This window comes from Myotis lucifugus, unplaced genomic scaffold, assembly GCF_000147115.1.
Source record: "Myotis lucifugus unplaced genomic scaffold, Myoluc2.0 scaffold_127, whole genome shotgun sequence".
NCBI lineage: Eukaryota > Metazoa > Chordata > Mammalia > Chiroptera > Vespertilionidae > Myotis > Myotis lucifugus.
In genome coordinates, this window is record NW_005871175.1 from 941,605 (window position 1) to 959,005 (window position 17,401).

Here is a 17,401-nt window from a genome sequence, read left to right on the forward strand (position 1 = left end):
AAATGGTAAAACTTTTCAGAATAGTACTCTGGAAATGTTTCCACAAAAAAATAAAGAGGAAGAAATTAAATAAGCCTAAATGCCATCATTAGAGAAATGACTAATTAAATTTTTTTAAATATATTTTATTGATTTTTTACAGAGAGGAAGGGAGAGAGATAGAGAGTTAGAAACATCGATGAGAGAGAAACATCGATCAGCTGCCTCCTGCACACTCGCCACTGGGGATGTGCCCGCAACCCAGGTACGTGCCCTTGACCGGAATCGAACCCGGGACCTCCCAGTCCGCAGGCCGACGCTCTATCCACTGAGCCAAACCGGTTTCGGCGAGAAATGACTAATTAAATTATGGTTTGCAATAGAATACTATCTACTCATTAAATATTAGTATAGAACTATATTTCTTGTTATAGAAAGATACTTATGATATATTAAAAAAAAATTCAAGAAATAATCTTTGTAGCATAATCCCTTTGTTGCAAAAAATTTACATATATATAAAAATATACAATAAAGTGTTAAGAATTGTTATTCCTAGGTATAGGAAAATGGAAGATTTTTTTCTTTTAAAAAACTTTTCTTATATTCTGTTTTTTTCAGTGAATACCTATTACTTTCATAATGAATGAAGGGTATTAAAGCAAACTCAATCAAAACAAAAAGCTGAAATTCGAAACATAGCTCATAAATGAAAGTAAATATCTAAACTGAAAAAGAATGATCTTTAAGGAAATTTTATGTCAAGTTCTCGAGTATCTCTTGAAAGCGTTAGTGACAGGTCAATCACTGTTAAATGACAGGTAACCACAACAAAATATTTCCAATATGTTTTACAATCCTCTGTCTAGCATTTCAAGATGCCCATCAACTGGCCCAACTTTATCTTCCAGTCCCCATTACTCCCTATATAAACTTCCTGTCAAGTCAGTCTTTGTTTCTTCAGAGCAGCGGTTCTCAACTTGGGGGTCGAACGACCCTTTCACAGGGGTCGCCTAAGACCATCAGAAAACACATATATAATGACATATTGTTTTTGTGATTAATCACTATGCTTTATGTTCAATTTGTAACAATGAAAATACATCCTGCATATCAGATATTTACATTACGATTCATAACAGTAGCAAAATTACAGTTATGAAGTAGCAACGAAAATAATTTTATGGTTGGGGGTTACCACCACATGAGGAACTGTATTAAAGGGTCGCGGCATTAGGAAGGTTGAGAACCACTGCTTTAGAAGGAAACACAAAAAAATCTGTTTGGTGTTTATCTCTGGTATGTAAGGTTTAAACAGTTTTAGTTTTGTTGTTAAATGTTTGGGTTTGGCTCTTCATAAAATCCCACTTGGTAGCAGTTACCAGAAATAATGGCAGAAAACTGAGAAGAATTTAAACCTCATCCCTTCTGTGATTATCCCGATCCACAATCATCTCCCCTTTCTCTGACCTCTACAACAATTATGCTGTGCCATCACAACTTTTTACTTGTTCACATACTGGTGAATAGTACACTTCCCTCATTCATTCATTCATTCATTCATGGTTGTATGACTTCTTGATTTTCAGATAAACTCAGCATCCCGAGAACAGGTATGGAAAAGGCAATAGCTGGGATGCATCCAGGGTTTTATTGTTGCTGGGCTTGCGTTCTGGAAGGGCAAGTAAGTTCAGGATATTGCCAAGGGAGTAGCTGTTAGAATGGACTGTGGATTCAATATGGATGGATAAAAAGGAGGACAGGAGAGCTGACAGAGAAAGAGAAAGTGAATATTTCAAAGAACCAGCCCTATGAACTAGCCCTAGCTAAGGAGGCTTTTCAGAATCGCTTTTCATTTACTGCTCATTTTCTGGGAGTGCAAATACACATTGTCAGATAATAAGTTTGTCTGTGGGCACAAGAAGTTATATAAAATAGGAATATTTATGTCATTCTATTAGGAATAAAAATATAGAAAATCAAGAGTAGAGGGAAGTTCCTTCAATTGCACTCATTAAGGAAATATTTGTTTCTCTTCTATTGATGTGAATGTGCATGCTTCGGAGACTGAGGTCATTAGAATAGCAAAACAAACACAAACAGCAAAGGACAGCTATAGCAGAAGGGGCACAGGACACAAAAAGAGCATGCTAGTGAAGTGTCCCTTTCCCAACCCCACCCAGAATCATCTGCGGTCTCTGCCATGACCCAGAGTGCAAACTGAAGAACCGGGCAGGCCGGAAGCACAGTGACAGTGCCTGAGAGACTTCCGGCCCTTCCCAAGCTCAGGGAGCATGAACCTGGAGAGCATCTCTGGACAGAAGGGATAAGGGGCAAGAGAAGAAAACTGATTCATACTTTATAAACATTAGTGAGAAAAAAACTAAACAAATTTACAGTAATTAAGAAAAAACTGTTGAACACAGAAAATGTATGCTATGTGAAGCTGACTTAAGAAACCTGAACACCAAGTTGTATTTATGTTACAATTTTTATTTCAAAATCATTAAGTAGATGGGCAAATACTGAAAGGGAATAGCAAAGTTAAAATATGTGGGGATGGCTATGGACTTTTCCCTTTTTTATTTCATTTAAGTATAATTATATTGGGGCCAAGAAATGCAAAAACACCATATTTTTTCTCTTATACAAAAATTTTCACATGTACTATATTCCCAGGGACACATTCTACCTGCATGTTAATCACCTCAACATAACTGAAGCACTTCCCTTCTTCTTGTACAGACACTGTCTCATTTGCAAGCATTCCTTCTGAGGTAGTTTGGGGATTCAGGGGCTGTGACATAAATTGAAAAGCTGAGTGGGCAATGTCTCAGCATTCCTTTCAGAACCTCCTCTTTCTTTCATTATCTATTCAAAACAAAGCGAGCTCTAAACTTTCCAGGTACAAGATTGTGAAAGGATCGCTTTTCTCCTCCACATCCTTGCCTCTGGAGACCTAGTAAAAAGGAAAGAACAAGGCTCTTTCTCAAGTAGTCATCAAAAAGACAGAGAGAGACGGGGATGGAGAGGAGAGAACTTTATTTCCAGACTCCAAAAGAAAGAAAACGGTAAAGCAAGGTATTCTCTTTCTAGCTCCTAAGGAAGCTTTAGAAGCAAGACTGTAATCTTATGACACATGATGATTATTAAATAGTGAAGCAGTTTCACAAATCAAGAACCATATGGAAAAAAATCACTTAAAGATATCTGTAAATGAATATATGAAAGCACCCTATGGTGAAAACAAATGTAAAAATGAATTTCCTAGCTTAATTTGGATCCACTGATATATGGACGCCAGCAACAATTTCATTAGCACTTTACTTCATGTCATTAGCAAGCCTTTCATCAGAGGAATTACACAAACTAGCCTGATTCTGACACTACTAAAGTTATTACTGGAGGCTCTAGTAATCAGAGCTTTTTTGAAGTCTTCTGAGAAAAGGGAAGATAATCTTTAAGAAAGGATGGGAAACAACAATCATCAAATGTGTTTTCTTTATTGATTAAAAGAGGAACAAGTTATTTTCGGTTTCTAGGTTAAAAGGTTTGAAATGAGAAGAGGCAATTCTAGTCTTAACCTTTTCAAATCTCATGTTTCAGACTCTTCTGATAGAAGATGAAAAACTGTCCTTTTACACACAGAGTTCAAGGGCAGTTACATGGTACAGGACAGTGAATAGAGTCTGAATGTAGAATCAGAGAACTGGCGTGTTAGTGATTTAATATCATTCCTTCATCACCTCACCTGTCTTTTAAGTCAATTATTTAAACATTTAGGTCATTATCTCAGAGAAAGTCACCAAGGACAAATGTAGGACAATTGGGGGTCACTGTCACCTAAACCTGGACTGCAATGTCTAATCCTCGGGAACATATATTCGAAAGAAAGGCTTAATCAGCTAAAGTGGGCTTAATGCAAAACCTTTCCATTGAAGTTCATTGGAAAAAGGAGCCTTATCCAATTTGTTAACCCTACCCTTAAATCGAAAAGATCAGAATACCTGAAATAACACTCTTTAAATTCTTGTTTTAATTTTTTTCAGTCTTTAAAATGTTACCTGAACGGTGGCCATTATGAAGTAAGAGGAACCATACTGTGTTTTTTTTTTTTAGAGTAAACAACTAAAAAACTAGGCAAAATATATGAAGCAATGTTTTTCTGACCGTAGATGACAGTCAATGCAGCCAGTGCCTTAAGAAAAGGGAAATAAGAAGACCCACTGCATGGGAGAACATATTTGCCAATGATATCACCGATAAGGGTTTAATCTCCAACATTTACAAGGAACTCATGAAACTTAATAATAGGAAGATAAACAATCCAATCAAAAAATGGGCAATGGACCTAGATAGACACTTTTTGAAAGAGGACATACAGAGGGCCGAAAGACATATGAAAACATGCTCAAAGTCACTAATTATACGAGAGATGCAAATCAAAACGACTATGCGGTATCACCTCACAACTGTCAGAATGACTATCATCAACAAATCAACAAACAACAAGTGCTGGCGAGGATGTGGAGAAAAAGGAACCCTTCTGCACTGCTGGTGGGAATGCAGACTAGTGCAGCCACTGTGGAGAACAGTATGGAGCTTCCTCAAAAAACTAAAAATGGAACTCCCATTTGACCCAGTGATCCCACTTCTAGGAATATATCCCAAGAAGCCAGAAACACCAATCAGAAAGGATATATGCACCCCTATGTTCATAGCAGCACAATCCACCATAGCTAAGATCTGGAAACAGCCTAAGTGCCCATCAGCAAATGAGTGGATTAAAAAACTGTGGTACATCTACACAATGGAATACTACGCTGCAGTAAAAAAGAAGGAACTCTTGCCTTTTGCAACAGCTTGGATGGGACTGGAGAGCATTATGCTAAGTGAAATAAGCCAGTCAGAGAAAGATAAATACCACATGATCTCACTCATTTGTGGAATATAGAGAACAACATAGACTGATGAACAGCGACAGATCCAAAGACAGAGAAACAGCAATCAGACTATTAATCCCCAGAGGGAAAGTAGGGGAGGGTGGGGGTAAGGGGAAGAGATCAACCAAAGTACTTGTATGCATGCATATAAGCCAAACCAATGGACATGGACAACAGGGGGATGAGAGCATGAGTGGGGGTGGGGGTGGGGATGGGGGTTAATGGGGGGGAATGAGGACACATTTGTAATTCCTTAACTAATAAAGAATTTAAAGATTTAAAAAAAAGAAAAGAAAAGGGAAATAAAAGAGGTGAGCCCAGTTTACTGACTGGAGAGAATTTATAGCCTACAGTGCAGGTGGAAGGAGGCCAAGTGCAGCCCAGTGATGTCTCTGAGTTGAGGAGATAATTAGGGAGACTCTCAAAGTCAGGGAAACAAGGCAGCTGGAATTCAGGGACAGGACAGTCATAAGGACAGGGCTACACAGAGAGAAGGGTCTGAGGATTTGCAGAGGACTCCCCTTGAGGCTGTAGCTGAGTACTGACTGGCACAGGCATGTGAGGAAACTACCTGTACCATGGATTCGAGGGCACAATAAGTGGCGTTCATGTAGGACCATGAATGGTTCATGTTCCCACCAGCCAGAATGGAAAGACCTTCTAACACATGGCAAGGAGTACTGTCCTTAGAAGGGTAGTGCCTGAGTAGAGAAGTGGGGACGATTGAGATCAAAGGCTGTTAATTAGATCCCATAACAAAGGTCAACTGGAAAACTTGAACAGATCAACTGTTTCCCCATAAGATCAAATTGTTCTCTAGCTAATTGCATAATGGTACAAAGTCTAAACCTATTTCAAAGAATTTTTTAAAAATCCAGGACTCAATAACATAAAACTCCCAATGCTCAGTATCCAATAAAATTCCAGACATGCAAACAAGCAAAAATATGACCAATTATGATGCACACTGACCACCAAGGGGCAGACACTCAACGCAGGAGCATCCAAGCTGAGGTGACTTGGCAGCTGTGGCTCTCGGTGATGCACCCAGAACCAGAGAGGAGGGAGCCCGATTCCGGGGTGTGTCACCCGAGAACTGCCCTCTCGCAATTCGGGACCCCTTGGGGGATGTCAGAGAGCCGGTTTCGGCCTAATCCCCTCAGGCTAGGCCGAGGGACCACACCAGTGCACGAATCCATGCACTGGACCTCTAGTACTATTATAAGATTCTAATAGTATATGTGAGGTGGTACAATGTTACTTGGGTATGGAGTATGATAGTTAAATATACTGTATATTCTAAAGCAACCACAAAAATATAACTAATAAGTCAATAGTGGAAATAACTGGAATCATAAAAAACACTTATTTCTTCCCCCAAGAGGAAAAAAAATGACAAAGAATAAAAAACAAGCAGATGATAGCTTTAAACTCAACCATATCAGTAATCAAATTAATTCCAACCGAAAAAGGAGAGACTGTCATGTTATATAAAAAAGAAAAGAAACTAATTTCAAATATAAATACAAAGATAGGCTAAAAGTAAAAGAGTGTGGAAATATAGACCATTATAACACTAACCAAAAGAAAGCTAGATTGGATTTGTTAACATCAGACAAAGTAGAATTCATAGCAACAAATATTACCAGAGCTAAAGAGGGCCGTTTCATAATGATAAATACTTAAGTACTTAATAACAGAGCTTCAAAAAACATGAAGCAAAAACTGATACAAGTGAAAGGAGAAATAGACAAATTTGACCATTAGAATAAGAGATTTTAAATACTTCTTTCAATAATTAATAGAATGAGCAGAAAGAAAATCAATAAGAACACAGAAGACTTGTACAACATTAGCAACAAACTAGTCTAATTGGCATTTGTAGGACACTCAACTCAGCAATGGAAAAATACAACTTATTCTTCTCAAGTGACCACAGAAACAAGGCCAAATAAATTTAAAAGGACTGAAAACATACAAAGTATGCTCTCGGACAACAGTGAAATTAGATGTCAATAGGAGAAAGATGTCTGGACTATCTAAAAAGTTAAAAAATAAAAATAAAATGCCCTTCTAACTAACCCAAGGCAAAGAAGACGTCAACAGGGAAATTAGAAAATGTTTTGAATGGAATAAAAATGAAAACATGATATATCAGAATTTTGAAGATGCTGGTAAAGCCTGGGGTAAAGGTAAATTTCAGGTTACGCATATGTTAAATCTCATCAAATTGTACATTTTAAATATGTGCAGTGTACTCAACAAAACTGCTAAAAAATACTCTGAGCATTCAAACGTTCACTGTTTCTTAAACCAACAATTTCACATTTCTTCATTCCCAACTCACTCAACACCTTTTAAAGGAGTTCGGAAAGTCTGTCTTCATGGTGTTGGCATCCATCCATGAAATATATTTAAAATAAGGTACCTATTTTCCTTTACCAGAAACGTAGGTGGAAGTGAAGGGCTCAGGAAACAAGAGAGCAGATACTTGAGCAACACTGATTTGGAGGGTAGATGGAGTGCGGTAAGCCACGGACATTTCCATGTTCCTTTTTATGCTACCTGGGTACCCCCTTACCTGAAATTGCTTTGGAGCTCCCAAAGTCAATCCGTGTTTCTTTGCCAAATAATGCACTGCTCCAAGAAACTGCTTGAGCTGCCACATGGCTTTTAGCAAAAAAACATATACCTCAGCTTGTTTACATGCTACTCAGAAAAGAAAAACCAGGGTGCATCTGTTCTTCCCATCTGAATCGCAGATACGGCTCAAGTTCTACCCTCTCCAAGGTAACCAGCCTCCCAGTCCCCTCTAGGACCCGCTGACATCCTTCTCCCTGATCTCTGATCTCTGTACAATTCTCAGATTGAATGATGCAAATTATCATTAAAACTGTCTGTGTGTGGAGATTTTTTTCCATTCTTCCCCCCAAATTTTCAGCATTGCCTATAACATGGGGACTTCTGCCCATAGTTCTGCTCTCTTAGGGAAGTAATGAGGAAGCTTTCACTCTTAAGTATTCATATTTCCTCTTCTCAACAGACAGCAATCTGACTGGGGAGGTCAGTGCTCAGGCACACCCAGCTCCTGGATAGCCCCTCTCGCCGAGAGCTGCTGACCCATCGGCAGACCACATCCTACTCTTGAAGGAGCATGCAGTTTCCAACTGCCTCCAAGGGAGCAGACACGTGGTCTTGAGGAGAAGGGAGGAATGCTGTAGGCCTCATTCTGGCCTGGGGTCCAACCCCATTCCTCAGTCCAGCTGATCAGCAGTAGAGCTGAGACTACCCCGCCACCAACAGGAGTGGATGAGACGTATGCTTAATATCACCCACATCCAGAATGCCTTTCTTTTCTTAATTGGACCGTCAAAATGCTACCACTCTAGGCTGACTTTTTATTCAGGGAGTCTTTCATAATTCTCAGGGTCCCGATGAATCATTTCCTAGTCTTTGTCCCCAAGTACTATTTTTGTGCCCTTTCTACACTATTTACTCTGCTTGGCGTTCTGGTTAGTTGTATACATCTTTCTTGACATTTAAATTATAAGCTCTTTAAGAGAAGAGGCTGGCTATGTCATGCTTACCTTTGTATTAATTCCATTTAACTTTTAAAGACATTTCATTTGGATCACCATTGCAATTACTTGTTTACTGGTTGGTTTTGGGCAGACTGTAAATTCAATGAGGCAGTCAATTCTCGTTAATTGTTGTATCTCTTCCACATGGGCACGGGGCTTGATACAGATTAAATGCTCTGTAGATATTTATTGAATTGTACATATTCTTTTACACATTTATAAAATATGTGTTGATTGATCCATTTATTAATTGATAGAAGAGGATAAGATGTGAAAGATGAATCTAAAATCAAAGTGACATCTTATTTAATTCCAGAATAACGAAAAGCAAAACATCACCACCAACAAATATGTACTTCCTCTGAAGGTAACGGTACAGTGACGACAATCATTCCTTTACCCACACAACACATTGTCCTTTGGAGTTTTTGTGCCTATAAATTACTAAGCTATTTAGTGTACGCAATACAAAGGGTAAAATCCAATTTGCATTATCACTGATTGCTCTGGTTTCTAAATGATCACTTTCTAATGAATAGGTTTTTCACATGGCAGATATAAGGAAATCTTGGACACAGAATCCAGCCGATCTGTTTGTTCTAAAATAGTGACTCAGCAGAAGAGTGCAAGCTCCAAGGGCAGTCTGACCTCTAACCGTTTTTTGCTATGTTGTTTGCTATTGCAAAATGGGTCAGATATTCGAGTGCTCTGCTATCCAGGGCCAATGGCAATTGGTGCATCTTGGCCTCAGAGTGGCCCCTTGACTTTTTTTCAATAACTCAGTAGCACTAGAGCAAATCTAATCAAATTTAGATTTATTAGCTAATTGATTAGAAAGGGAAGGGAGAAAATAAAGTCCAAGAAAGTGCCTAATAAACAAAAAAAGTATGCATCTAGTATGTGACTAATGATTGTCCAATCTTATGCTAGATCCTTTGGGAAGCAAGTGTCTGTCCTCTAGAAGCCAACAGTATGTTTGATTTATGCTGAAATAGTATAGCCTATAGTATGTTTGATTTATAGAGAAATAGTATAGCCAATAGTATGTTTGATTTATACTGAAGTTATTATAGAACAATGTGAAGTAGAATATAAGGAAGCGTGAGAGTTTATGGTTTGGTCAATCAGAACAGAGAAGGATAAGAGGGATGTTTCATGGTGAGTCTTGAAGAAAAAAATAACGTAGCAGTTAAATTGATAGAGATGAATAGGGATGCTCAGGAAAGCGGGACCATCCCAAGAGTTACAATGAGAATACTTCACAATGAGACTACGTTAATCTGATCTCCCTCAGAGTAGGTAACAATCCACTAACTGATCTGGCAAATTCAAACCTGATTAAGACTCTTGAGGGGCTTCTGAGTGGGTCCAGTTTTGCTGCAAGTACTAAAGTCCAGGAAAGGGACATCCCACAGGGGATACACGTCTGATGGGACATTTATTATGACCATCTGATGATTATTTTACTGCAGCTTTTCTGGAGGAAGATGTCAACGACTGTACCGGCAAACCCGGTCCCCCGGGTGACAGGTCTATACACACTGTCCATAGCTAAGCTCGTCCTCTAGTGCAGTAGTTCCCAACTTGTAGGAAACATGAAGCTATTTCAAGGATCCCAATACATTCATAGGAGCACCAAGCATTGTCTGAACACCATATAGATTATGCTTCACACAAAGATACTGGCGTGTTCCAAATGTAGGTAATTGCTATTGTTTTTAATTTTTAAACATATATTTTAAAGTGCATAGCCAGTTTATTAACTACAATCATCTAGGACTCCTCAAGGAGCTTGAAGATAATTACTGGACAAATGAAAGTCCTAAGGAAAGCAGCACAGAAAAGAGGTTCATGCCCCAGAGTGGTGGGGTGTGGCGGGGCGGAGGCGCCAGCGAAGGCTTTCCAGAGGAATGTTTGAGTTGGTGTTTCTCAAGAGGGAAGGTGCCTCAAAAGTCTGAACATTTTCTGTAAGAAGTTTTTAGCTTATATTTTTATTCTAGTAAGATTCTTTAAAATACATGCATACATTCTGGATTACCTGGATGCCCACCTTGTAACTGAGCATGTAGCAAGGTAAGAGGAGGATTTGTAGTTGTGAAGTGGTCAGGTGCCCAATCACCTGAGCTGAATTATATACTAAGCCACTGGAGGGACTGAAATGAGAGTGACACCATTTGAATTATATTATATTTTTGAGATGATTCTTGCGAATGTGTGCAGAATGGATTACGCAGAGGGGCAAGAGTAGCAGCAGAGACACCAAGTAGGGAGCTTTTAGAGTAGCCCTGACATGTAATAATGACTAGACGGGCTGGAACTGAGATTGAAGGAAGTGGAAGGATTTTTAAGGACATGACTCGGCTTTCGTTCCTTTGAAAGGAAAGCCAAAGTCTGAACTGAGGCCTAAAGGATGAGCAGTTTGCCAGCAAAGGGTAGAGAAAGGAGGAGGGCGGGAACAGCAAATCCTGGAGGTGAGAGACAGCATGCGACATTCAAAAGAGTGAAAGAAAGAAGGTTAATTGTTTGGGATCTGGAGTGGAGAAGCACGTAAGAGACAAGCCTCCAGGCATGAGCGGGGTCAGATGTGGCCACAGTAAGGAGTCTGAACTTCATTCCTAAAAGCAACAAGGAAACACTGGCTTTAAGCAAAGAGGTGACATAACCCTTTCAAGAAGGATGTGCACTGAGAAATTAGATTGAGTTACAAGGAGTAACCTGGCAAAGGGAGCCTCATGGGGGGGAGTGCAAGTTAAGTGGGCAGCCAACCAATTTTGTCTCAGGCAAAGAAACAGAAAACAACTGTGCTATCACTGTGTACTAACAACGAGAGGGTAAGAACATTAACTAGAATGCAGTCTTTTTTTTTTTTATTCCAAGCTACCTGAAAGTCCTTAATTCTGTACTAAAATATAGACAGATTAGACACATAGACAGATAGCAAATAAAATATACACAAAGAGGTAAGGAAGGGAGGATCCATTGCATCTTGATCCTAATATTTTTATCTGCAAGTTTAAGGTGGTTTTAAACCAAGATCAGAATAAAATTGGTTGTTACCAATGGGAGATTAACCAGAAGATAATTAAATATATTAAGACATTTATGTTCTTTTAAATCTTGCTCTAAATAATTTTGCTACATGTATTCTATTAGTGATTTTTTTAGCAATCAGAGATTTAGAGTTTTTTTATTTTACAGTTTTACAGAAAAAACACAACTGATTTAAGTCTTGGAATCGGTTATGTGCAAGACATCCTCACTTTAACTTAATTAATAGTCATCCCTCAAGGTGCAGCTCAGATGGAAGTTCCCTGCAGGACATCTTCCATAGCATAATGGTTAGTCATGTTTTTGCTTTGTCCTTCTGTGGCACTGTGTGCATAATTCTATCAGTTTACTGGGTTTGTGTCTGTCTCTCACGGGCAGGGATTCTTTCTCGTTCATCTTTGAATAAGACCTTTGCATCCCCAGTGCCTACCCCATTGCTTGAGTCCTAGTAAGTTCAATAAATGCTTGTTAAACTGGTCCATCGCTGAGATACCTTCCAGTCTGGACCCGTGTAGCCAAGCCCGGGCACCAGCAACCACCTGGTGGCAGCAGCCCCACAGGGCAGCATACCCAGGAGGAAGGAAACCGTTTATGGAGAGTTCCTCTAACAATCTACAAAGTCATAGCAAATCTGCCTATACTCCATACTCCCCCACTTCCCTTCCAACTCTTCCCCTACCTAAATATCTAAACCAGCGGTTCTCAACCTGTGGGTCGCGACCCCTTTGGCGGTCGAATGACCCTTTCACAGGGGTCGCCTAAGACCATCCTGCATATCAGATATTTACCTTATAATTCATAACAGGAGCAACATTACAGTTATGAAGTAGCAACAAAAATAATTTTATGGTTGGGTCACAACATGAGGAACTGTATTTAAAGGGCCAGAAGGTTGAGAACCACTGATCTAAACTCATATAGCAAAAAGTCTGTTCATACAAAGTTTTAATCCTTTATCTTTGTTTTCTCAGAATCAGATACTTATAATGAACAAAGAAAAAAGTTTTATAAGTAGGTAAAAAAAAAAAAAGAAAAGAAAAAGTCAGTAGTACTGTTAGATTTTTAACAAATTCCTAAAATACTACTTCAAGAAATTTTACCTCAGAAATACTTTCTGTTGGTTCAAACAATATTGGCCAATATAGCCAAGCACACTATTTAAAGGTTCTTTAGCACTTGTCCAGTTATCACAGAATATGGTCTTTGTGTTTAACATAGAAATTTTATGTGGCATTTTTAAGAACAAGAAATATTTTTATTTGTATCTTATTTGAACTATTATTTTTATCCATCTCGTTCATAAAAAGCAAAATTGAAACACGTTCCTAACTGCTTTGCCAGTTTGGCTGCATGCTGAAACAGCAGAAAATGATCCAAACATCCTTGTCAAAAGCGTTTCCAGTGGTGGAGTGAGGGATCTGCCCAGCAAACCAATTAATAAGACGGAGCACCAGACTAAAGAATTCCAGAGTCAGCAGTGACTAAGGATTCCTCTACACATAAGGAGAAACAGGAACTGTTTCATCATGATAAAACCCTGCGATCAGTGTTCTCAGAAGTCTGTAGGTAACGCTCTGAAAAGCAGTAAGTTAAAATCACGTTATTTTATAGACTCTCAGTCACGCCAGTGTGGGTTGAAATCACTCCCTGGTTTGCTACATTTTAAGTGGCTATATTTCCCCAGCATTATGTAATGTCCAGCCCTCTCTACACCAGCACCACTCCTTTCTCACACAGACACACATTCATATTCTCTCTCTCTGTCTCTCTCTCTAGTAACTATTGATACTGTGGGACATAGTGACAACTCCCATCTGATTTTGCTCAAATTCTAGTGCCTCCCTGTACTATCCCCTTCACAACAAGAAAACACTAGAGAGAACACGGTAACATTTCCCTCTTCCACCCATTGTGGTCCAAGGACAATGTAATAGAAGTCTCCCTTTGTGCAAACAAAGCCCACAGACAGCTTGGAGATGTGCTGCCTTGGAGCTGGCGTGGCTCTCTGGAGCAAGGCGGAGATTTAATGAGGCTTCCCAGACTGAAGGTCATGGTGTGCTGAATAACAGTTTCTGCAGAGAATCATACATTAGTCCCAAAGAACTGCATATGGCTCACAGACAACTGTCACATGCTAACAGAAGACTCCTGATGACTGATGACAGCGTCTCATAAAGTCAGCCACACCCCCCCAAATATCTATCTTATGAGACCCTAAGGCAACAGGTGCTGTAATATAGGGAAAGTTCTTGATCATAGGGAGAAAAGTTCCATAATCTGTTCATTTCCCAAAACATCATGTTTGGCCTCTGCCTCGAAATTTTTCATGTTAAATATTAGGGTGGAGAAAGCAAGAAAAGGAATTCTAGAAAATATAATTTCAATAACAAAGGAGTCTATTATTTTTAAACTGGAAAACTAAGGTGCCCTGCTTCTACAGATTCTTGTTCTTAAAATAAAAATCTCCTACTCTTTGCACAGGCCATTCTTTTTATTTGAAGATCTTTTTCTCATTACATTCCAGGACTATTGTGAGACATAAGTGGGTGTAAACTAGTTCTTTTCATGACAATAAAAAACAAACAAAAAACCCCTATTTCTAATTTGTTCCTTAAGGAAGTACCTAAACTTTCACTGATCCCAAGCTTCCTTATATATAACTAGAGGCCAGTGCACAAATTATGCACAGGTGGGGTTCCTTGGTGATCAGGGCCAGCAATCAGGGCTGATTGAAGCTGATTAGGGCAGGCAGATGCGAGGGATGTTGGCCAGCCATGGAGGTTGGCCGTGGGAGCACACTGACCACCAGAGGGCAGCTCCTGCGTTGAGCATCTGCCCCCTGGTGGTCAGTGCGCGTCATAGCGACCGGTCGTTTGGTCAACCAATCATAACGATCGCTTAGGCTTTTATATATATAGATAAGGCAAGGTTGAAACATAACCTGGGAGCATAAGCAGGGTTTCATATAGAAGACTCGGCTTTAGAAGTCCAAGAACTCAAACAAATTGTATGTAAACAATTTTTGTATAAGTAGCATTTTTCTAGGACTAGAGTCCACTTTCATCAAATTTTCAAAATGGACTGAGACTCAAAATTGGTAGAGAATTACTAGCTAAGACAATTTCTAAGTAAAAAGTTATAAACTCCAAAGAGTCTACAACCCCATGATTCTTTGAGAACTAAAGAAAAGGTAAAATTTTAAGTTAACGAGAATAGTAAAGAGCCTACAATTTTTATCCTTAGAGAAGAGAAAAACTAGAAATACTGTTCATTCAACCACTGACAATCCTAAGGGATCTAGGGGTTATCTCAGGAAGGATGAAGGACCTGGCATCTCCCCTCCATTCTCAGCCCAAGATTTGAGGCCATGTCAAAAGGGGCGTGGAAAGAAGTAGATAGGACACTTAGTGCCCCAATCATGGTTTTTGAATATCACTGCCCACTACAGAGGTGGAATGCTTAAGCAAATGGCTGAGTTCTCATCTGGGGAAGAGAAAATAAAAGGTAACCCGGGGACAACTTGTTGGACTTGAAAGCAAGGAGATGCTCAGAGATGAATCGATTATTGTAAAGGTTGAAAGGAACTAGTTTGAAGGGGATCCCACTGGTCAAATTTACACAATATATGCATGAAAAAAAATAACAGTAAAATATTGTGAATAATAAATTTAAAATCCATGAGTATAAAATTATAAAAGAAATACAGGGAGTGTAATCAGAGAGCAAATAAAAGAAGAAAAATGAGGAAAGTTTTTCTTTACAGAAGGATGCCAACTAATAAGTATAGAAGAAACAATAAAATTCAAAAAAATCACCATTTGTAACCTCCATATAATAACTTATTTAGGCAAGAATTATCAGTGTATATAAAAATCACTGGGTAATATTTACAGGGTGTCAAAAAAATCACTCAATATATTCTAACTACCAAGAATTCCATCCCCTGAATCTAGATTTTAAGAATAAACATAGCATTGCATATTCTAATTAAAGGATATTTGTGTTATATGAGATTAATTTTATTGAACATCTGTAAACTTACCACTTTTCAAAGAATTAAAACATATCACTTAATATATACTCAGCATCATTTGATAAATATTTAAGGATTCATTAGGCATTCCTGGCACCTTTCTATGCCTCCTTATTATCAGTGTGAACATAAAAGATAAAAGAATCACTGCCCAGAAAGAGGTCTCCAATGACACACTGGGATTGTCAAGTGGCTGTTGTCCCCCTTGGCTTCCCAGTGGCCAGTGGTTCCACGCAGTGGTTCTCAACCTTCCTAATGCCGCGACCCTTTAATACAGTTCCTCATGTTGTGGTGACCGCCAACCATAAAATTATTTTTGTTGCTACTTCATAACTGTAATTTTGCTACTGTTATGAATCGTAATATAAATATCTGATATGCAGGATGTATTTTCAGGGGTCGCGACCCACAGGTTGAGAACTGCTGAAGGATATCACAGTCCACAATTATTCTACAATCCTCTCCTTGGCTTTAGGGAAATAAAAAGCAACTCTTTCGCACCCAAGGGTAGGGTGACACAACACAGAACATTTTTCAAACAATGACCATGTTTCTTGAACAAATGGAAAGAGGGAAAGAAAAGGAAGAGGAAATGATTATATATTAAAAGATACTTAAGAAACATATCGACCAAATAAATGCAATCTTATTTGAATCATGATTCTAACAAACCAACTATAAAAATACATTTCTAAAATAGGGAAATTTGAAATACTTCATAAAAAAAACTACTAAATATAATTAATGAATTTGGCAAAGTATCAGAATACAAAAGTAATATCCAGAAATCTGTGGCATTTTTATATACCAATAACAAGCTATCTGAAAGAAAAACTAAGAAAACAATCCCATTTACTATTACAAAAACAAAAATAAGGTACCTAGGAATAAACTTAACCCAGGAGGTAAAAGACCTGTACTTGAAAAACTATAGGACATTGAAGAAAGATGCAAACCAGTGGAAGCATATGTCATGTTCATGGATTGGAAGAATTAACATCTTTAACATCTTTAAAATGTTCATACTACCCAAAGCAACCTACAGATTCAACACAATTCCTATTAAAATGCCAATGGCATAATTCACAGATCTAGAACAAATACTCCAAAAATTTATATGGAGCCAAAAAAGACCTCAAATAGCCTCAACAATCTTGGAGAATCATAATACCAGATATCAAACTAAACTACAAAGCCACTGTAATTAAAACAGCCTGTTACTGGCATAAGAACAGGCATACAGATCGATGGTACAGAACAGAGAGCCCAGAACTTTATAGTCAATTAATATTTAGTAAAGAAAGCAAGAACATACAATGGAGTAAAAACAGTCTCTTCGATAAATGGTTTGGGGGAAATTGGACAGGTACATGCCAAAAAATGCAACTAGACCACTAACTTACACCACACTCAAGAATAAACCCAGAATGGATAAAAGACTTAAATATAAGTCACGAAACCATAAAAATCCTAGAAGAAAACATAGGCAGTAAAATCTCAGAGATCTCTCAGAGCAAAATAAAAAAAAAAAAAGAATAAACCCAGAATGGATAAAAGACTTAAATATAAGTCACGAAACCATAAAAATCCTAGAAGAAAACATAGGCAGTAAAATCTCAGAGATCTCTCGGAGCAATAGTTTTGCTAATATGTCTCCAAGGGCAAGGAAAACACAGGGAAAAATTTGCCAATGATTCATCTGATAAGGGGTTAATCTCCAAAACAGTATATGAAGAACTTATACAACTTAACACCAGGAAGACAAACAATCCAATTTATATATATATATATATGTATATGTGTGTGTGTATGTGTGT

At 38.4% G+C, this 17,401-nt stretch overlaps 1 protein-coding gene across 6 annotated transcripts in view; it reads right to left on the reverse strand.

Annotated features, from left to right (window-relative positions):
* The window catches only part of KIAA1211 (KIAA1211 ortholog), a 210,580-nt gene that overhangs the window by 126,918 nt on the left and 66,261 nt on the right, over positions 1–17,401 (reverse strand). Inside the window, exon 1 of one of the 6 annotated variants that reach the window (XM_023758280.1) lies at positions 8,510–8,767. The exons of the other annotated variants lie outside the window; for them this stretch is intronic. The gene's annotated coding sequence lies outside the window, so the exon portion shown is untranslated. Of the gene's footprint in view, positions 1–8,509; positions 8,768–17,401 lie in introns of those variants that run through there. 6 annotated transcript variants of the gene reach the window in all.